Source organism: Odocoileus virginianus, chromosome 9, assembly GCF_023699985.2.
Source record: "Odocoileus virginianus isolate 20LAN1187 ecotype Illinois chromosome 9, Ovbor_1.2, whole genome shotgun sequence".
Classification (NCBI taxonomy): Eukaryota; Metazoa; Chordata; class Mammalia; order Artiodactyla; family Cervidae; genus Odocoileus; species Odocoileus virginianus.
The window spans coordinates 31444926-31468123 of record NC_069682.1 but is presented as its reverse complement, the minus strand read 5'-3'; the positions used below and the strand labels follow the sequence as shown (position 1 = coordinate 31468123).

At 37.0% G+C, this 23198-nt stretch overlaps 1 protein-coding gene across 15 annotated transcripts in view; it reads right to left on the bottom strand.

Moving 5' to 3' along the window:
• Positions 1-23198, bottom strand: part of ZNF438 (zinc finger protein 438) — a 183750-nt gene that overhangs the window by 119009 nt on the left and 41543 nt on the right. For all 15 annotated transcript variants that reach the window (XM_020909663.2, XM_020909671.2, XM_070472147.1 and 12 more), the window contains one exon: positions 7249-7306. The gene's annotated coding sequence lies outside the window, so the exon portion shown is untranslated. The remainder of the gene's footprint in view (positions 1-7248; positions 7307-23198) is intronic.

The window sequence follows — 23198 nt, the reverse complement described above, 5'->3', positions numbered from 1 at the left end:
TGCTGTCCATGGGGTCACAAGAGTCGGACACAATTTAGCAACTAAACTACTACCAACAACATTTTGTTAGTAAAATAACTTTCAAATTTTTGGAATTTTTTCAAAACAACATTATAGAGGTATAGTTTATATACAATAAAATATGTACATTTTTAGTGTACATTTCAGTGAATTTTATTAACACATATATAGCCATATAATTACCACCACAGTCAGGATATAGAGTACACTGACCAAACCAAAAGGTCCCCTTGCGCCTCATCCAAGTCAATCACACTCCAGTTTCAGCTGCAAATGACAATGTGTCTGCTTATTGTCACAACAGATTAAATTTTTTTTCCTAGCATTTCTGGTATAATAGCCGTGGGTAGTAAATGGTATCACAGAGCTTGTATTCTTTTGTGTCTGGCTTATTGAACTCAGTATAATGTTTCTGAGATTCATTCATGTTGCTAAATGTATCACTACCTTAAGTTCTGAGTAGTATACCCCTGCACAGATATGCCACAACATGCTCATCTGTTCACTCTCTGATGGACATCTACATGGCTTCCAGCTTGAGGCCATTATGAATAAACCCGCTTGGATATTCCTGTACAAGTAACGTGTTTAAACATGTTTTCATTTCTCTTAGGTAAACATTTAGTAGAAAATTGTTGGATCATGCAGTATTAATATAACACACAGCCAAACTGTTTAAATGGTTTATCATTTAGATTTCCTACCAGCAATATATGAAACATCCATTCTAACACTTGTTCTTTTAATTTTGAGTATTAGCTATTCTGATGAATATCTGATGGTATCTCATTGTTTGGGTTTACATTTTTCTGATGTCTAATGATGTTGAAGACCTTTTCTTATGCAAAACTGGCCATTTGTTATTTTCTTATGCCTAGATTTCTAACTGGGCTCTCATATTACTAATGAGCTCTAAGAGTTCTTTATATACTCTGGCCACAAGTCATCTGTCAGGTATATGTATTGTGAATATGTTCTCTCTGTTTAAAGACTGCCTTTTCATTTTCTTAACAATGTCTTTGGAAGAACAGAAGTTTTAAATTTTAATAGAGTCCCATTTGTCAATTTTTCTTCTATGGTTCATGCATTTTGGGCCCAAAAAAATTTTGCCTATCCCAAGTTCACGAATATTTTCTCCTGCAATTTTTTTCTTGAAGTTTTATAGTGTTAGTCTTCTATATTTAGATCCATGATTCTTTTCAAGTTATTTTTATATACAGAAGAAGTAAGGGTTGAGGTTAATTTTTTTACATTGAATATTCAGGTGTTCTAGTACCACATGTTAAAAAGACTACCTTGTCCCCTTTGAATTAACTTGGCATCACTGTCAGAAGTCAGCTGACCATTACTAGTGTGCATCTATTTCTGGATTCTCTATTTTATTCCATTGATATATATGCTTACCTTAGACAAACACGCCTTGATCACTGTAGCTTTAAAGAAGGACCTTTAAAATGTAGAGGAAGTCCTGAGATTAGGTACTAGAAACCTTCCAAAACTGTTCTTGTAAATTTTTTTTTCTTTTTTCAGGTCCGTTGTATTTTGATATAAATATTAACTCTCAATTTCTAATTTTTCATTGCTGGTATAGAAAATTACAACTGATTTGTGTATCGTGGTTATACCTGGTAGCTCAACTGGTAAAGAAACCTTCTGCAATGCGGGAGACCTGGGTTCAATTCCTAGGTTGGGAAGATCCACTGGAGAGGGAGATAGGCTACCCACTCCAGTATTCTTACGCTTCCCTGGTGGCTCAGCTGGTAAAGAATCCGCCCACGATGCGGGAGACCTGGGTTCAATCCCTGGGTTGGGAAGATCCCCTGGAGAAGGAGGGAAAGGCTACCCACTCCAGTATTCTGGCCTGAAGAATTCCACGTACTGTACAGTCCCAATGGACTATATTTACCCCTGTATAGTCCATGGGGGTCACAAAGAGTTAAACATGACTGAGCAACTTTCACTTCACTTATGTATCTGCTTCGTGTCCTTCAAGTTTGCTAAATTCAATGACATATACTAGTGGGTTTTTGGAGTTTCTTAGCATTTTCTCTATACGTGATCATATTGTCTGCAAAAAAGATCTTTTATTTCTATGCTCCCAATATGCACGCCATTTGCTTCTTTGTATTGCCTGTTACACTGGCTGGGTAACAGGCAATACAATATGTAATAATTCTCCATTATAGAATTAGATGGTGGCTCAGATAGTCAAGAATCTGCCTACAATGCAGGAGATTTGGATTTGATCCCTGGAGACAGGCATGGCTTTCTCCAATATTCTTGCCTGGAGAATCCAATGGGCAGAGGAGCCTGATGGGCCACAGTCCATGGGGTTGCAAAGAGTCGGATATGACTGAGCAACTTAGCAGCAGCAGCATGGTGGAGGTGAGAATACTTTTTCAACCTTTCCTCTCTCGATGCTTTTGGTTAAATTCTCACCATGTTTTCAAGTTCACTGACCTTTACGCCTGAAAGATCTAATCTGTACTTAGTCCCATACTAGTACAATTTTCATTTCCAATACTGTATTTTTTAAAATCTCTAATGTTCCAATATTTTCTTTTTCTATCTTTTATTTCATTCCTCATTATGTTTATATACATGAACCATATTTACAATAGCTATTTTAAAGTACCTGTATGCTAGTTCTATCATCTGTCATTTCAGGGTCTATTTCTATTGGCTCCTAGTTATGGGACTCTTCTCCTTTGTTTCTATGATGTTCGATTGGATGAAATTCACTGTGAATTTTATGTGGCTGAATGCTGGATTTCTTGTACTTGTTTAAAGAGTGTTGGATTTCTGGCAGACAGTTGATATTGAGGATTAATATGATTCTTCTGAGGCTTAGTTTTAAGTTCTTTTAGGGTTTGTATAGAGGAACCTTTACTCTAGGGCTTTTCTTACAGTGACCTGGTAATTTTTCATTTCTCATGAGATTGTCCTTACAAGCTTTTGCAAGTTTTACCCTATGTATGCACGGTTTGGTATTCATCAGACCTGCGGGGGCACCTTTATGTGTATTTCAGAAATTCTTTCTCTGTCCAACATTCACCTTTTTAAGAAGGGGAGACTTTAAATATATCAGGCTTTTCTATCCTGTATCTTTGTTACTTCCTTCCCTGTTCCACAGCAAGAGACAGGTACTTCACTTTTAAATTTGGTTACTGAATATTAAGGTTGAAAGGAAAACTAAGCTCCCTCTAAGAAACCTGCTAAGCATACCTTCCTAGGACAGGGAGAGGCGAGAAAAAGGTATTTCTTTAGTTTTTTTTTTTAATTGAATACAAAAAAATTTACAAAAATTGAATATAAAAAAGTACTTATTTAATTACCCTTATTCTATTAATTGTGTTGGTAGATACTGAACTAAAGCCCTAATATGAAGCCCCCACTAAATCATTAGAGAGCTAATAGATTTATTGAGGAAAAAAAAAAAAAGAGCAGATGTTTGGGGGGAGGTTGAAGAGAGGTAAGTGAGTGGTAGGAGGCAAATGTTTCCTCCAAGGCAACATTGTGATGAACTAAGCTGGGGTATACGTGACAGTTGTAATAGCATTAATCATCATAAACTATATCTAGAAAATTATGCTCACTACTGAAAATTGGAAAAGGCCACATATATAAAGATGAAAATATATGCCATCTGTAAATCTATCACTTAGAAGATTAACAACTGTTAACATTTGGCATGTGTCCTCACAGAGTTTGGCTAAGCATATACATGTATATACATACGCACACACACACATATACATGTACATCTTTGTTAATTTAAATTGAAATAATAGTATGGATACCACTTTTTAAATTTCCTTTTAATTATAAGCATAACTGAGAGTTGTGTGTTTAGAAACATGATTCTACTTTTCTTTTTTAAAAAACTTTTGTTGGTGTATAGTTGCTTCACTATATGTGCTAGTTTTTGCTATATGTAACATGATTCTTAACCGGGGACGGGATAATGGTGAGATGAGGGAAGGACCTGCAGGACCCCACTCACCTCCCCCAGCCCCAGACCTGTCTTGATAAACATCTACTCTGACGCGCTGACATTCTCTGCTGCTCAGAGTGGGCTCCATGGATCAGCAGCATCAGCAGTACCTGGGAGCTGTTAGAAGTACAGAATCTTGGGCCCCACCACAGACTTAATCAAAATCTACATTTTAACAAACTATCCAAGGGATTCACATACACACTGGGGTTTGAAAAGCTGAGGCTGATAAGCTTCAACCTGACACTGTCAGTGACAGAACCCACTGCCATTGGCAGCAGCCAGGAGTCTCGGTCTAAGAGTTCTATGCAGATCCATTAAGTTTGAAATTTTATTATACTTCTGAATAGAGATGTTGGACAGGGGACATAGATAGGAGCCTGGAGCTCATGGGAAAGATTGAGGTAAAGAAATAAATGAGGGGGATAGACGATATTTAGAGTGAAGGATACATGAGTTCATATAGAGAAAAAATGGAGAAAGCAGTCATGGACTGACAAGAAAGCCAACTTCCTGAGACCACGAAGAAGAGGAGACCGCAAACGAGATTTTGTAATTGTATTTCTATGCTATGCTGTCAAGTGTAACTTGGACTGGAGATTTAGAACCACAGAAGGACACAGCTGGAACTGATGGGGAAAAGTGCCCTGCCCAGTGTAATGAGCAGTATAATGAATAAGCTGGCAACATTCTCATTCCTCCTCAAAAAGCAACTAGAATTATTTTATATCTACAAACTACAAAATCCACAGCCAGCCATCATGATCTTCAAAGACCACCTTTCAAAGTCATGTGCAGCTCCCCTTCTGCCTCCCAGACTACTGATGAGTCTGGAGAGCTCCATTTCACATGCCAGCCACTCAATTACCCATCCCTGGCCTCTGGCGTGGGTCCTGGCTTCTGAATCCAAGTTCCCACCCCCACTAACCACTTCAAGTTGCCCAGCACTGACCAGGAGGCACACTGAGATCATGTTCCGCAGAGCTGCCAAGAGTTCTTGGCGTCTGATCAATGGAGCACACAATGAGTGAGTGCTCGGCAATTAATCAGGTGACAGAGAACAACAACCGACAAGCTCAGGAGCCAGAGGATGAGCCAAGGCAAGGCTGGACCGGGGACCAGCAGACTCTGCTCCACGCCTGCAAGTCTGGGGGATTCTGCTCTAGGTCACCAGTGGGATTAGACATCCTTAACCCAGACGAGTTGCAGTAATGGGAAGTTTACCCCGTGTCCTTGGACTCAGGGCTCCCTGGAAGCTGGTCACATTAGGAACCAGACTGTAGGTACTGAACACCGTGGGCACCAAGTCGTTCTTCCTCACACCCTCAGGGCTGGCCTAGAGACATCTGTTATCCTCTGACCTCATCTACGATAATTCCAAACTAGCTCATAGGTGTTTGTGAAGATTAAATGAGACCACTGTAAACAAAAAGTACAAAGCATACATAGAAAGTATGCAGTACCTATGTGCTACCTTCATTTATATGTTAGGTGACCATAAAATGACAGCCAGCCAGCTGAATGGTAAAGCATGTTTCCAGAAACAACACTTTTAATGCTCTTCAAGCACAGAAGAACAATAAAAAGACTTTTTTGTTTGTTTTGTCTGTGTGGACTATAATATGACCAATGAAATTTCAATGTGTCCTAAAAGAATGTTCTTCCCTTTTTAAAAACTTTCCTACCAAGGCTGGCATAAGTATGTTATATAATTAGGAAGTAAAGATGCAAATTCTATTGATATGATATTGATGACACCAATTCTGAAAAATATCATCAAGCAAAAAAACTCTTCAAGGCCAACAATTATTCTGCAAAAGTCATTCAGGCCTGGGTCTGTTGTTTTAAATGTCTATATCCTTTAAGTACAACATATTTCTATTTCCCTTGATGAAATTTAAGTTTAACTAAAATTACTAAAGTTGGCAACAGCAGCAGGAGACCATTTATAAGGCCAGCAGGGCTATTTAATTTTATTAATGAAAAGTTATATAATAGTTTCAGCAAACTACAGAGCTCCTTTCTTATAGTCTTTTAATATTTATAGAAATTTAAAAGAGTTATACTGCTAGAGTTCATTTTGGAAACTGAGAATTTCAATTATCTGACAGCAATCAATTATTTCAGCTCAACTACAGAAATGGCTATGTAAGAGTTATGCTCATCTTTATTCATACTCCTTCATGACAGGTCAACTATGTCTAGCACTTGACCTAGAAGCTCAAGTAGCTGTGACTGAACAAAACCATCCTAAAAGGATCTCAACTCCAAACCGCTGAGTCACATCACTGGTGTTTTTGCTTCTAACAGATATACCAAAGAAAAGAAAAAGAGAAACGTAGTACTCTGTGAACCATGTAAGGGTTATGTTAACAGAAAGAGCTGTACTAAACCACTGAAGAACACACACATACCTTAAAGGAACTGAAGAGCAAGTCTATAACTGAGTTCAAGGAGATGCTCACGGACACCAGGTCAATGTCCAGAAAACAAAATCCCACACCTCCCATAAACTGTAAACTGAAACCTATAGTCCCATATTTCCCTGCCATCTCTATTGCATGGAATCTGAGTTTTTCTAAAAGCAGCCATTTTGATTTTTCAAACTGTTACACAGAAAAGCTACTCCTAAACTATAATTTTCAAATAAATCATGATTTTTTGGCTTTAATTAAAACTTTTTATCTTGGAATAATTTTAGATTTACAGAACAGTTGCAAAGGTACTATAGAGTTTCCATGTTCCTTTCACCAAATTCCACCTGAAGTTAGCATCTTACATTACCATCGTACATTTGTCACCACTAAGAAAAGGATGTTGGTACATTACTATTGACTAAACTACAGACTTTATTTGGATTTCACCTGTTTTTTCACTAATATCTTTTTTCAGTCCTGAGATCCAAGCCAGGGCACCACTTTGCATTTAATAATTTCTTTTTAGGACTTTAAGTTTTGAAATATGCCTAACTCATTCATCTTATTAACAATGTTCTCATTATAATTATTACAGAAAATAAATCTAAGGCTCCCTGGAAAGTGTGATTTATTGGACACCAGAGAATGTTACATTAAATTCATGTAAACATGGTATTTATAATATTTTTACTGAGAAGAATAAAAGATAAATCTCTTAAGTAAAATATACTCCTTTGCCTATTTTTGTCATGAACCAATGCAATCAAATTATTTAATGTTTCAGAAATATCTCTTCAAAAAATGCTTGGCACTTACCTATCTCCTAAGGCTCCAGTAAAAAGTCCTAAGATATGGTGAATCCTTTTCATTAGTCCTGTAATAGAATATAAATCAAATATAAATATTAAATATAATATAAATATAAAATGTTATCACAATCATATTCGGATAATCCATTTTTATCAAATATATGCAACAACTGTATTCCTTTCGTCCCCAAATTCCACTCTTAATTATTGTATGGTATTTTTTTAAGGTAACAAAAGAACTAATGTGAGGAACAATTTCATAAATGTATTACATCTTTAGTTTAAAAATGAAGGCATGCAAAATTTAATACAAGTTTTAAGATGAATAGAAAATGTTCTAGAAAAAAAAGGAGTACCACAATGAATAAAACTGACTAAGAAGAATGCTTCACATTCTTTTCCATGTGCATAATGCTGTGGAAATTACTAACTGGTCACAAACAAGTGAATCACATTGAGGGCACAGCCTTGGTGAGGGGAAAACGGTAACCAGGAATTGGGGGTTAGGAGATTTTCGAGAAGACACGTGCCTGATAAAGCATCTGTGTGTGTCATTTTGACTGAGACAGTCCCAACTTATGTCCATTGTTGCAATGTCCCATCCAATTTATTATTTGTCTTGGATTTTCCACTTTCTGGTGATTTTTAATGACAGCATTATAGTAAGCCAGAACATTTACTTCCAGGCTCTGCCCTGATCTCATTGAGAGGTGTGAGATGCCTGAGCTGTTAACCTAGTTGTCAATTTAGCCTGTGGTTAAATGTGAAGACCCTGAGCAGTAACCCATCGCTGGATGGGCTGTAACTGACATCTCATTCACAAAGTCAGCATCTGAACCATGAGAAGAAAAGGGAAGTGCACTTGGACAGCAATAGCCAAGGGATAGCTCAATCCTTCCTTCAGTCTTGGGTGGAGGTGGGAGAAATAGTCAATGCTGCTGCCCCAGCTGTAACTAAGCTTGAAGGCATTAATTTAAGAATAGCAGATGGAAAAAATGTTTTATATACAATATTGATCTACAAAGCATGACTCTTCATTTAGATCAAATGACTGGTCTTGAGATTAATCCTGCTCAGATCTGATTACAAAGTTATCTTGTTTACAAAGTTAAGTGACAAGTATCATTCTCTTGGCTCTAATAGAGAAGAAATTCACAGTTAAATGATGCCAGCTTTCTATCAGTTGTCAGGAGATATTAATACATCAAATAGAAGAAACCAGTTAATTCCAAAAATGGTTTGACTGTTTTCATCCAATTTATGGAATCAACATAGAGCTTTTATTATAAGTTTATTCTGTACTATGTAGTACACCTGACACTGCATAGCTGCTAATTCAGTTCAGTTAAGAAGTTCAAAAACAAAGATACAACTATAGTTAGTTCTCATTTGTCACAGTAATTAAGTTCTACAAAGTCATCATGAACACTAAATTAGCAAACACCAAACTACTGCTCTTAGAGGAAACACAGAGTTAGGTTTCTGTGAGCCTCTGGCTACAACAGCTCCATCAACTGATCAACAAAACCTTGTGTTTTACATGTTTCTGTATAAAGACACTATATTTAATATATATTATTGATTCATTAACATTGAACTCACAGTCCATAGCACTAACTTGTGCCTGAATAAAGCTTATTTAAGACATGTATTTCCTCTGTAAAATACATCACATCATCGTAGCCTTCTTGCACTTAGGAACACGGTATATAGCACTTCAACAGTATGCCTTGGAGCTACTGTAAACAGTGAAATCACCAAAAAATAAAAGAAAAAAGTGGCACCCTGAAAGGTGTATACTGTGAGAGTGTGAGAGCTGAAAGAAAGCCTTACTTTACCTCAGCTGGGAACAAGTAGGTTGAGCAACTCAAATTTTCTGTTAATATGGCCCTAAATAATTAGAAAAGGGCCAAGAATACGGCTTTGAGGTTTTTAATTAATTTTTTTGTGAGTAGGGAGAATTCACAAAATGGAATTTGTAAATAATGAGGAAACACTATATTTGACTTTACAGTGATAACACAAATTTTAGTTGAGCACAGTATCACAGAGTAAAAATCAATGTTCTTATTAATTTATAAAGCACAGAACAGAAATTAGCTTGAACATGGTTGTGATTAACACCTAATTCACAACCATACCATGTAAATAGCAATATATGACGTTTAAGTAGATGCAAACACATCCCGCAATTATATTCACCAAAGATGGACAGTCTACCAAACAGAACTGACAAATATTTATACACACACACACATACACACACAGAGTTAAAGAAAGTAAATCAGAATATTTTTTGACAAATATGATGTTGAATAAAAACTACTCCAATGTGGCAGTACATATTTTCTCTTTTTGCTATCAGTTTAGTTGCTTAGTCAGGTCCGATTCTTTGTGACCCCAGGGACTACAGCACGCCAGGCTTCCTTGTCCATCACCAACTCCCAGATTTTGCTATATATCTTAGAAATCTTTAAGGTTTTTAAGACTCAGTAAAATCATCAATAGCGTGGAATTTTTTTCAGTTGAGCACTTTAAATATTGGCTTCATAATAAACATATGGACAAGAGGGAAAGGGGGGTGGAGTGAATTGGGAAATCGGGATTGATGTTCATATACACTGCTATGTATAAAATAACTAATGAGAACCTGCTGTATGGCACAGGGAGCTCCACTCAGTGCTCTGTGTGACCTAAGTGGGAAGGAAATCCAAGAGAGAGGGGATGTACGTACAGTGTGGCTGGCTTACTCTGCTGTACAGTAGAAACTAACAACACAGAAAAGCATCTATATGCCAATAAAAATTTTAAAAATAAATATTGGCTTCATTTTGTTCAGTTAGTTGGAAATCTTTAATTCAGATTTAATCTACACAGAGAACCAGGGCTTTTCACTTAGATATGTTTATATTCTGTACCAGGATAAAATGGATTTCAAAATGCTGACAATCTATTAATAGCAACATCTAAATTTGGTAAAATGTTCAAAAAAGATTTCTAAATAGATACAACTTACCTGACAAGTTTTCTCTTGTAAAAATTTCATTGAATAAAGGTACTCTAAATAGAGTAAAAAGAGATCGTGCCTATGAAAATATATGGGCTACAATATTTTCATGTTAAACTATTTTAAAAAATCAAAATTTACAATGACCTCAATAAAGTAGAATTTGCTTTGAACTTACCAGGTACCTTAGTACCTACACAGATGCTATACTCTCAAATTTAAAAATTTATGATTTACAGCAAGTAATAACTATCAAAAAAAAATAAACAATTTCAAGTTTAGTAATCAAAAATGAAACTGTGAAGACTACAATTTTAGGAAACAAAAATAATACAACCATGTTTCAAAACTACGTTTCTTTCAGAAAAATACAGAGACCCAGGACTACAAACAAATTATGATGAAGAAACTAAATAATGTATATGAACTTTTACTGAGAATTCTATTTATGTTCTTTTTAAAGTTGAAAAAAATCAACATGAAACAGTTTTGTTTTGCTTGATATTTATCCTGATGATTTGGGTTTTTTATATTAACATGGAAATACGTTAATATTTTTCAGAAATAAATTTATTTTAAAAATAACTTCTTAATGGGACTCGAATAAAAATAAAAATCTGTCAATCAACAAATAAAATCATATTATTTCATTATTTTTTAGTACTTATTTTCAAAAAGAATCCTCAGTTTGGGTAATGAATGGTTAACCCAACTGCAGTGGTTAACTTTATGTGTCAACTTGGCTAGACTATAATGCCCAGCTGTTTGATCTAACACTAGTCTACATGTTGCAGTGAAGGTCCCTGTGGATGTGATTAACAATTACAATCAGCTAACTTCAAACAGATTATTCTCCATAACGTGGGGGACCTCATCCATACAGTTTAAGGCCTTAACAGCAAAGACTGAACTTTCCCAAGGAAGAAGCAATTAATTCTGTCTCAAGACTGCAACAAAGAAACCTTGCCTGAGTTTCCAGTCTGCTGAACTACCCTGCAAATTTTGACTCATGGTTACATCATCAATTTTTACCTAAAATGCCTGCCTGTTGGCCTACTCTACAAGTATCACACATGCTAGCTCCAACAATCACGTGAGCCAGTTCCTTAACATAAAATCTCTTTCTCCCTATCCATCTTTCTTTCTTTATATTTATTTATTTGGCTGTGCTGGGTCTTAGATGCAGAATGTGAGGTCTTTCAGTGGCAGCATGCAAACTCCAGTTGTGGCATATGGGCTCTTCCTGGACCAGTGATCAAACCTGTGTTACCTGCATTGGCAGGTGAATTCTTAACCACCGAACCACCAGGGAAGTCCTTTCTTTCTTTCTCTTCCTTTCTATTGTGTATCTATCTACCTATCTACCTATCTATCGTCTGTCTATCAGTCTATCTACCTATCATCTATCTATCTATGCACTCACAAAAGCTATGATAGCATAGATATCTATATCTCCTGCTACTTGTATTTCTCTGCACAACCTAATACACTAGGTAAGAGACCATTAGAAGTATCAAGCACCTCCACCCCATGGAAGCTGCTCCCTGATAAAAGTAGAAAATGAACCAGTTTCATCTCAGGAAGCATGCAGTCAAATCTTTAAAGAAGAATAAAACCTCAGATTTTAGGGCCACATCTTTCTATACCAGAATGATACCAGATAACCCAACAACCCAGGTTTTAAGGAACAAGGTTATGTCTTCCTTCTCTTTTTTATCACCATTCTAACAGGAAGTCTGATTAAGAAAAAGTGTTCTAAAGTGCTGCTTGGCAAACATTTCATTTTGCTAAACAAACAACGTCTCAGAAGACACTGTGAGTCCTAAGTGCTATAAAGATGGCGAGAGAACATAAAAAATATGTTTTTGAATGTTTTTAATAATCATGTTTTCAGTAGTATTACTGTTGTCATTCCGAGATTGCTGTATGTGTAATATGGGATAAAAATGAATGAATAATTATGGAATTTTCTAATTCTATAATCACTTGAGTCTTTCAAAACCAGGATTCTTGGCACAGATAAAAGGAGATATAAAAGGAAGATTCAAATGCACAGTAGTCTAGAGTTTTAATTGGAAGCATCAATATGAACATGTGAGGTATTTTATTGTATCTTAAATATGTGCATATATTTCTGAGCCCTGATGACAGAAAAGGCCTACAAAGACCAAACCAGCATCACTGAGCATTCCTTAGAGACCAGAGCTTCTTAGAGAAATGGCTAATTCTGGGACTCAGAAGCCAATTTCAAAAGGCTCCCACTGGCCAAAGATGGGATAATTTGAGCTTCATTAATGACAATAATTGAGATGGATTAAAACTCATCAAATATGTTTAAGAATTCATGATTTTTCTAAAAATTTTGTCACCTTCAAGAAATGATAGAGAACCAATTAATTATCTTAAAAACAATTAAGTCAAAGAAAAACCTCAAGAATTTGTCCTGCCTTTCCTTTATGAGCTGTAATACCTAAACTTTTTCAACGAGGATAGCATTCGCAACACACGCATCTAATGGTAATCAGTAAAAGTCTAACTGGCTAGGAGGGTATAAGCACAGCTTTAAAACAAGTGGTTTATATTAACCAAGGGGTGACCCTTAAGTAGTGAAGGTAAAAAAAAAAACAAGAAAATAAATTTGAGTACAGGCATCCAATGCTGTCCACTGAGGGAAATACCTTCACACTGCCAGTTCAGCCACGTCACTAAAAAATACATAAATAACTAAGCAAACAACATTAATGCCCAGCTCCAAGGTGATAAGTCCACAGAGTTGCTATATGTTATTTAAATTTTCCAGTTTTCAACAAATATGGCAAAATGTGCAAAGAAACAGAAAAACCATTTGCAGGAAAAATGATAGGCAATATAAATTGATTTTAAAGGGGCTAGATGTTAGACTTAACAGATACAGACTTCAAATCAGCTATTATAAATAAGTTGGGCTTCCCTGATAACTCAGTTGGTAAAGAATCCGCCTGCAATGCAGGAGATCCCATTCGATTCCTGGGTTGGGAAGATGTGCTGGAAAAGGGATAAGATACCCACTCCAGTACTCTTGGGCTTCCCTTGTGGCTCAGCTGGTAAAGAATCTGCCTGCAATGCAAGAGACCTGAGTTCGATCCCTGGGTTGGAAAGATCCCCCTGGAAAAGGGAAAGGCTACCCATTCCAGTATTCTGGCCTAGAAAATTTCATGGACTGTATAGTCCATGGGGTCGCAAAGAGTCGGACACCACTGAGCGACTTTCACTTTCACATAGAACTAAAGGAAATCATGTAAAAAGAATTAAAAGAAAGTACAATGAATATCAATAAAGATATAGAAATGATAAAAAAGAGCTAAATAGAAAATCTGAAATTGTGCAATAACTGAAGAAGTACAATAACTGAAGTGGAAAATTCACTATAGGAGCTCAACAGCATATATGAGTCAATAGATAATGTACAATTTGAAGGATGGGGAGAAAAAAATGAAAAGAGTGAACAGACCATCACAGAAAGAGAAATGAAAGGAGTCAACAGATATGGTACAATTTGAAGGATGGGGAGAAAAAAACGAAAAGAGTGAACAGACCACCACAGAAAAAGAGAAAGGGGCAGAAAAAAATTTAAATACAGGCTGAAATCTTCCCAAATTTGAAAAAAACATTAGTAATCTATACATTAAGAAGTTCAACAAACTCCAAACCAGATAAATATAAAGAGATCTACACGCAGACAAAATATAATCAAAGTGTTAAGAAAAAAGAAAACATCTTGAAATTAGCAAGAGAAAATGACTCATCACATAAAAGGAATACCAATAAGACTAATAGCTGACTGACTTATCATCAGAAGCAGAAGAAACTAGAAGGCAGTAGGACTGAACATTCAAAGTGCTGAATATAAAAAACTATGAATTAAGATCTCATGTCTAACAAAACTACCTCTCATCTATGAAGGTGAAATCAACACATTCTCAGAAAAACAAAAACTGAGACAATGTGTTGCTAGAAGATCTACTTTATAAGAAATACTGGAGAATTCTTCAGGCTGAAAGCAAATGACACCAAATGGTAATCTGAATCCACACAAAAAACAAGACTGCCAATAAAGGTAATTATGTAAAACCTATAATTATATATTTCCTCCCCTTCTCTTAACTGATTTAAAGAGCAACTCAATAAAACAATAAGGATAGAATTATATTGTTGGGCTAATAAGACATAAAGTTTTATATATTTGATAAAAATAAAAACAAAACAAAGCAGCAGCAGATGAGAGCAAAGCTGTATTACAGAAGGAAATAACACCAGATGGTAACTTAAATCCACAGAATACATGAAGCAAATGAAAAATAGAAAAATTATTGTGACTCCATAAATATGTACGTACTCTCCTTCTCTTAGCTGCTTTAAAAGACTTAAGATTTTTTTTAAAGATTTACATAAAGTAAAAATTATAACAATATATTGTTGGGTTTCTATAATATACAGACATAATATGAATAACAAGAGTAGCAAAAAAGGGGGGGAAGAAACAGAGCTATATAGAAGTTTATTTTGCTGAAACTAGGTAAATATCAGAAGGAGATTCTTTTAAGATCTGTATAGAAAGTCCTAGAGCAAACACTAATGAAATAATTCTAAATGTATAATTTTAAAATTATTAAAGGAGCTAAGATACCACACTGGAAGAGATTCACTTATTAAAAAAAAAAAAAAGAACAAAGAAAGGCATAAGACCTATGGAAAACAAAAAGCAAAATAGCAGGTTTAAATCAAACCATATCAATAATATTAAATGTGAATAGGTTAAACAATCCAACCAAAAGTTTGAGATTATCTGATTGCATTTTTAAAAACTGTATCATATGTTGTTTATAGGAGACACATTTTAGGTTTGATGAAAGCAAAAAGATACATGAAAGTGAAAGTGAAGTCGCTCAGTCATGTCCAGCTCTTTGCTGACCCCCTGGACTATAGCCCACCAGACTCCTCCGTCCATGGGATTCTCCAGGCAAGAATACTGGAGTGGGTTGCCATTTCCTCCTCCAGGGGATCTTCCCGAACCAGGGATGGAATCCAGGTCGCCCGCATTGCAGGCAGACGCTTTAACCTCTGAGCCACCAGAGGCAACCATAAGAGAATCAGACAAAACAGACTAAAACCACCACAACAAAAATGAAGAAGAATTGAAAGAATAAATAAACAATTCAAAAATTATAATGAGAGATTTCTTTATCCCATTTCAATACTAGATAGAACAACCAGGAAGAAAATCAATAGAGAAATAGAAGATTGGAATAAAACTATAAGCCAACTAGACCTGCCAGACATCTGTCCTCTTCATCCAATAACACAATATACATTCCTCTCATGTCCATTAAACATTCTCTAAAACAGACCATACTCTAGACCATGAACAACCCTCATAATTTGAAGTGATTAAAATCACATCAAGAATGTTCTATGACCACGATGGCATGCGTATCAGAAATCAGTAACAAAAGGAAATTCTGGAAATTCACAAATGCATGGAAATAAAACAATATACTGGTAAATAACCAGTGAAACAAAGAAGAAATCATAAAGGAAATTAGAAAATACCTTGAGACGAATGAAAGCTAAAATACAACATACCAAAATTCATGGGGTGTAGATAAAGAAAGCAATGCTTAGAGAAATTTTATAGCTGTAAATGCCGATATTAGAAGAGAAGAATGATCTTAAATCAATAACCTATCTTCCATCTTAAGAGCCAAGAAAAAAACAATCTAAACCTAAGCAAGCAGAAGGAAGGATATAATATAGATTAAAGTGGTGGAACTGCTGTCTATAGGGTCACACAGAGTTGGACACGACTGAAGCGTCTTAGCATGCATGCATGCACTGGAGGTGGAAACGGCAACCCACTCCACTGTTCTTGCCTGGGGAACCCCAGGGATGGAGGAGCCTGGTGGGCTGCCATCTATGGTGTCACACAGAGTTGGACACGACTGAAGCGACTTAGCAGCAGCAGCAGCAGCAGCAAAGTGCCAATTGATGAAATAGACTAGAAAAACAAGATAGAAAAATCAATGAAAACGGAAGTTGTCTCTTTGAAAAGATCCCCCAAATTAACACCCTTTAGTTATGAAAGTGTTAGTTGCTCAGTCATTTCTGACTCTTTGTGATCCCGTGGACTATGGCCCACCAGGATCCTCTATCCATGGAATTCTCCAGGCAAGAATACTGGAGTGGGAAGCCATCCCCTTCTCCAGGGGATCTTTACAACCCAGAGATCAAACCTGGGTCTCCCACATTTAGTTACAGTGACCAAGAAAAAAATGGCAGAACACACAAATTATCAGAATCAGAAATGAACAAAAAGACATTACTATTAGCCATACAGAAATTAAACGTATCGCATAGGAATACTATGAACAACTGTAAACCAACAAATTGGATAATTTAGAAGGAAAAAACAAATTCCTAGAAAAAACACAAACAACTAAAACTAACTGAAGGAAAAACAGAATCTCTGAATAAGCTTATAACAAGTAAAGAGACTGAGTTGGTGATTAAAAACACTTCCGACTCAGAAGACTTCACTGTTGAATTCTGCCAAACATCTAAATGAGAATTAATACCAATCATTGATAAATTCTTCCAAAAAAAAAAGAGGAGCTAATACTTCTACGAGGCCAGCAGTACTCTGATACCAAAACTAGAAAAAGATATCATACAATAACTACCAATATTCTTTATGGCTACAGAGACAAAAGTCTTCAACAAAATATTAGCAAACTAAAATCTAGCAATATACATTATAGAAGCATTATAGAAGACAACCAAGTGGGATTTACCCTAAGAATGCAAGGCTAGTTCAACACACACAAAAAATCACTCCATCAACCATACAAATAAAAAATAAAAACCACATGATCATATCAACACACAGAAAGAGTATTTTCCAAAATCCAATACCCTCTTGTCATAAAAAGCATTCAACAAACCAGAAATAGAAAAACACTGAATGTATCCCTCCTAAAATTAGGAATAAGAAAATAAAGTCCTATTTCCTACCATTTCTACTCAACATTTCACTGCAGGTTCTAACCAATGCAATTAGGTAAGAAAAAAAAAAACAAACTCAGCACCCAGAGTTGGAAAAGAATAACTATCTCTATTCGTAGAAAAAGCTGGCTTACAACTCAACATTCAAAAAACTAAGATCATGGCATCCAGTCCCATCTCTTCATGACAAATAGATGGGGAAACAATGGACACAGTGAGAGACTTTATTTTCTTGGGTTCCAAAATCACTGCAGATGGTGACTACAGCCATAAAATTAAAAGATGCTTGCTCCTTGGAAGAAAAGCTATGACCAACCTAGACAGCATATTAAAAAGCAGAGACAATACTTTGCCAACAAAGGTCTGTGTAGTCAAAGCTATGGTTTTTCCAGTAGTCATATACAGATGTGAGAGTTGGACTATAAAGAAAGCTGAGTGCCAAAGAATTGATGCTTTTGAACTGTAGTGTTGGAGAAGACTCTTGAGAGTCCCTTGGGCTGCAAGGAGATCAAACCATTCAATCTTAAAGGAAATCAGTCCTGCATATTCACTGGAAGGACTAATGCTAAGGCTGAAACTCCAATGTTTTGGCCACCTGATTCGAAGAACTGACTCACTGGAAAAAACTATGATGCTGGGAAAGACTGAAGGTGGGAGAAGAAGGGGACAACAGAGGATGAGATGGTTGGGTGGCATCACCAACTTGATGGACATGAGTTTGAGCAAGCTCTGGGAGTTGGTGAAGGACAGGGAAGCCTGGAGTGCTGCAGTCCATTGGGTCATAAAGAGTCAGACACAACTGAGCAACTAAACAACAATTCAGAGATAATATGATTTTGTAGAAAATTCTAAGGAATCTACTATAAAAAATTAAACACAAGTAACCAGGTTCAGCAAGGTTGCAGGATCCAAGAATAAAATACAAATTCAATCTATTTGCATACAACAGTAATGACCAAATCAAAAGTGAAAGAATGAAATTAAGAAAACAGCTGCATTTACAATCACATCAAAAAGAATAAAGCACTCAGAAGGCATATATTTAACAAAAATAGTATAAGACTCACTCAACTGAAAACTACAAAACATTGTCAGGGAAATTACAGACAAAGCATGCTATATTCATGGGTTATTAAGAATTAATATTGTTTGGATGTCAATACTCCCGATTCATTTATATATTCAGCACAATTACTACTATGATCCAAGCTGCCTTTTTCTGCAGCTATTTAAGAAAAAACTGATCCAAAAACCAATTCAGATATGCAAAGAACTCAGAATAGCCAAACAAGCTTAAAAAAAGAACAGATTTGGAAGATTCACATATTCCAATTTGAAAACTTACTATATAGTTGCAGTGATCAATACAGAATGGTACTGACACAAGGACAAATATATAAAACAATGGAAGAGAATTAAGAATTCAGAAATAAACTCCTATATTTATAATCTATTTTGACAAACTGTGCCATCCAAAACAATTAAATGGCAAAGTACAGTCTCTTCAACAAATGGTGTAGGGAAGACTGAGTATCCACATGCAAAAAATAATAACAATGTTGGACATTTTCTTGCATAAAAATTAATTAGAACTAAGTCTGAGAGTTCAAATTAAGTGCTAAAACTACAAAACTCTGAGAAGACAAAAGAGCAGTAATTCTTTATGGTCTTGGGTTAGGCAATGGTTTGTTAAATATGATAACATAAGTACAAGTGACAAAAAAAAAATAGATTAATTGGGACACATCTAAATTAAAATCTTTTGTGCTGCAAATGATACTATAAAAGCAAGTGGGGGAAAAAACACAGACAGGAGTAAACAATCATAAATCACATACCTGAAGAGTGACTTGTATCAGTTATAACGAACTCGTAAATCTTTAATAAAAAGGTAAACACTTATATAATCAAAATTATTTTCATAATATAAAATTTTTAAATTAGCAAAGGATTAGAATAGGCACTTCTCCAAAGAAGATTTACAAATGGCTAACAAACACATGAGAAGATGCTCAATGTCATTTGTCACTAGGGAAATACAAATGAAAACCATAATACATTTATGGTCAATTAAATATTCAATTTTAAAACTTCAGTTCAGTCACTCAGTCATGTCCGACTCTTTGCGACCTCGTGAACTGCAGCACGCCAGGCCTCCCTCTCCATCACCAACTCCTGGAGTCCACCCAAACCCATGTCCATTGAGTCAGTGATGCCATCCAACCATCTCATCGTCTGTCATACCCTTCTCCTCCTGCCTTTGATCTTTCCCAACATCAGGGTCTTTTCAAATGAGTCAGCTCTTCAAATCAGGTGGCCAAAGTATTGCAGTTTCAGCTTCAACATCAGGCCTTCTAATGAACACCCAGGACTGATCTCCTTTAGGATGGAGTGATTGGATCTCCTTGCAGTCCAAGGGACTCTCAAGAGTCTTCTCCAACACCACAGTTCAAAAGCATCAATTCTTCTGCGCTCAGTTTTCTTTATAGTCCAACTCTCACATCCATACATGACCACTGGAAAAACCATAGCCTTGACTAGACAGACCTTTGTTGGCAAAGTAATGTCTCTGCTTTGTAATATGCTGTCTAGGTTGGTCATAACTTTCCTTGCAAGGAGTAAGTGTCTGTTAATTTCATGGCTGCAATCACTATCTGCAGTGATTTTGGAGCACAGAAAAATAAAGTCAGCCACTGTTCCACTGTTTCCCCAATTATTTGCCATGAAATGGTGGGACCAGATGCCATGATCTTAGTTTTCTGAATGTTGAGCTTTAAGCCAACTTTTTCACTCTCCTCTTTTACTTTCATCAAGAGGCTCTCTAGTTCTTCTTCACTTTCTGCCATAAGGGTGGTGTCATCTAAAACTTAGAAACAAAATTTACCTATCACAAAGATGGCAGCTTGTGACAACCACAGTTTGTTTTTAAGTTTGCATAAACTTCTCAAAGAACAAGGAAATAAACAAATATGTCTATATAAATAAACACAGATACAGACATAGGTATATGAGGAAAGTTTGGAATCATATGTTTCTGTCTTACTGGACAGAGTTCTGAATATGCTAAAGATCTCTTAAGAGCAATTTTATTTCCAGATTTCACCCAAGTTATAAAGGAAATGAAAATGGCAACATCACTGAAGTGATGTTCGAACATCACTGAAGTGATTGCTACAATACACCACCAACTCCTATGTCCACTCTGTCACAGACTCTAAGAAATACCAATTCCTCCAGAATCTCGAACAAATCCAACTAGATGTGCAGTCTACAGTGTTTCTGTCACCCTCAAAGTGTTCCCCAGAGTGGGTCCTAACTTTTCCAGACTGGGTATTATGACCAGCTTCTATCACTGAAAATAGTCTTTAACATTCAATCACTCAACAAACATTGATTAATTATGATGTTAGAAGCTATATTAAGAAACAAGAAAAGTACAGTCTTTGTCCTTAAAGAAATTGTAGTCTAGAGGAGGACAAGCACCAAATAAACCTCCAGAACTGAGTAGTGTGTTTAACAGCTAAATGAGTACAATTTACATACCTCATGGCTGTACAGAAAAGGAGCATCTAATTTCCAGGGACAGAAAAGGGACCAGGGAAGTGGGGCGATAGGAGAGGTAACTGTGAGCTAAGTCCTGGAAGATAAGCACTAAAGGGAGAAAAAGAAGTGTTTCAGGCAAAGGTCCAAAAGCCCAAGAGAACTCAGAATCAAGACCAGTTCAGTCCTAAAGCCCAGGAAGAGTGGAGAAGGAAGAGGAGCAAACATTAGACAGGCAGGCTGAGACCCAGTTTTGAAGCCCTCTGCTTGCATGGTCGGAGAAGGCAATGGCACCCCACTCCAGTACTCCTGCCTGGAAAATCCCATGAATGGAGGAGCCTGGTAGGCTGCGGTCCATGGGGTTGCTAAGAGTCGGACACAACTGAGCGACTTCACTTTCACTTTTCACTTTCAAGCATTGGAGGAGGAAATGGCAACCCACGCCAGTGTTCTTGCCTGAAGAATCCCAGGGACAGGGGAGCCTGGTGGGCTGCTATGAGGTTGCACAGAGTCGGACACAAATGAAGTTGATTTAGCAACAGCAGCCTGCATGGGAGGGAGTCTGGATTTTATCTGGAAGGTGTGGGAGGCCAAAGAATTTTGAGCTCAGGAATAATGTGATTAGGCTTGTATCTTTTTTAAAAACTCACTGTGCAAAAGTATGAGGTATAAATACCAGAAAGTCTGAAATTGGAGCTAGACAAGCACTTCTGGAGAGCATGATAGCAACACGGGTGAAAAGAAATGGCTCAAACTAAAGCAGAGACAATAAAGAGGCAGACAAAAGGATGCGCTCAAGGGATATTTAGAGTGTGGAACATGAACTGACTGCAGATGGGGGTAAGGAAGAATAAAGAATTACAATGAGTTTCAGGTCTCCTACTTGAGAAAAAGAACACTGCCATTCATCAATTTTAAGAAGAGAAAGAGAACACAGGAGGAATAAGAACTGGTCTGAGAGTCATTTTGAGTTCTGAAACTCAGAAAGAAGGCGGTAGTTAGTAAAATCCGTATCAAATGTCCCCAGAGAGGTTCAGTTCAGTTCAGTCGCTCAGTCGTGTCCAACTCTTTGTTACTCCAAGGACAGGAGCACTCCAGGCTTCCCTGGCCATCACCAACTCCCAGAGCCTACTCAAACTCATGTCCATCAAGTTGGTGATGCCACCCAACCATCCCATCCTCTGTCGTCCCCTTCTCCTCCCAACTTTAATCTTACCCCCAGCATCAGGGTCTTTTCCAATGAGTCAGCTGCTCGCATCAGGTGGCCAAAGCATTGGAGTTTCAGCTTCAGCATCAGTCCTTCCAATCAATATTCAGGACTGATTTCCTTTAGGATGAACTGGTTTGATCTCCTTGCAGTCCAAGGGACTCTCAAGAGTCTTCTCCAACACCACAGTTCAAAAGCATCAATTCTTTGGGACTCAGCTTTCTTTATAGTCCAACTCTCATATCCATACATGACTACCGGAAAACCACCAGAGAGGTTAAGTAAGCTCAGTTCTACAAGCACCAGCTCAGACTTAACTGACTCAGAAACTCAGGATGGAAACCAGGGGTCTGTACTTCCATCACCCTCCAAATGATTCTGGTTACACACTAAACCTGGAGAATCTGGAGAAGCTCTGGTCTCGCCCAACACTAGTTAATGATGCTGGCAAAGGCCTGGGCAATAGGTGGGCACTGATCATGACAGAGGGGAGGTCTATTATGAGGAGCAGCAGAACTCAGGTTACAGGAGATTTAAGGAATAAACTGGAGGAAAAGAAATGGAGACAGCACACATAGACCCTTCTTCCAATAAGCTTGAAGACAAAGAGAATACAGACTAGAAATAAAGATGAGTAAAAAATGATCAACAGAATAAGGTCCTCCAAGAGGCGGTAACAGATTCAGAGCCCAGGCAGAGAAGCTGGGCTTGGAAGGGATGGTGGGCAAGAGGGGCTGCCTCCCAGTCCAGTTTCCATCCGGGATAACAGAATCCTAATTGTGTTCTCGAGGAGGAGGGTGGGGGGACCATGAATCCTGAGTAGCCAAAGCCAATCACAGGACTTTTGTACCCCCTGCCACTGACTGGTTTAGAAATGGGATATAGGATGTAGATTTGGCTAGTAAAGTCAAGTCTTCTGGGAGGCTTCTTTTTTTCACTCTGATAAAAAGACATAAGGGACTTCCCTGGTGATCTAGTGGCTAATACTCTGCGCTCCCAATACAGTGGGCCCAGGGTTTGAACTCTGGTCAGGGAACTAAATCCTCCACGCTGCAACTGAGAGTTCACATGCCATAACTAAAGATCTTATGTGCCACAATTAAGACCAGGCACAGCAAATAAATATTTTAACAGTAACAACGAAAAAGACATAAGGAAGATGCTA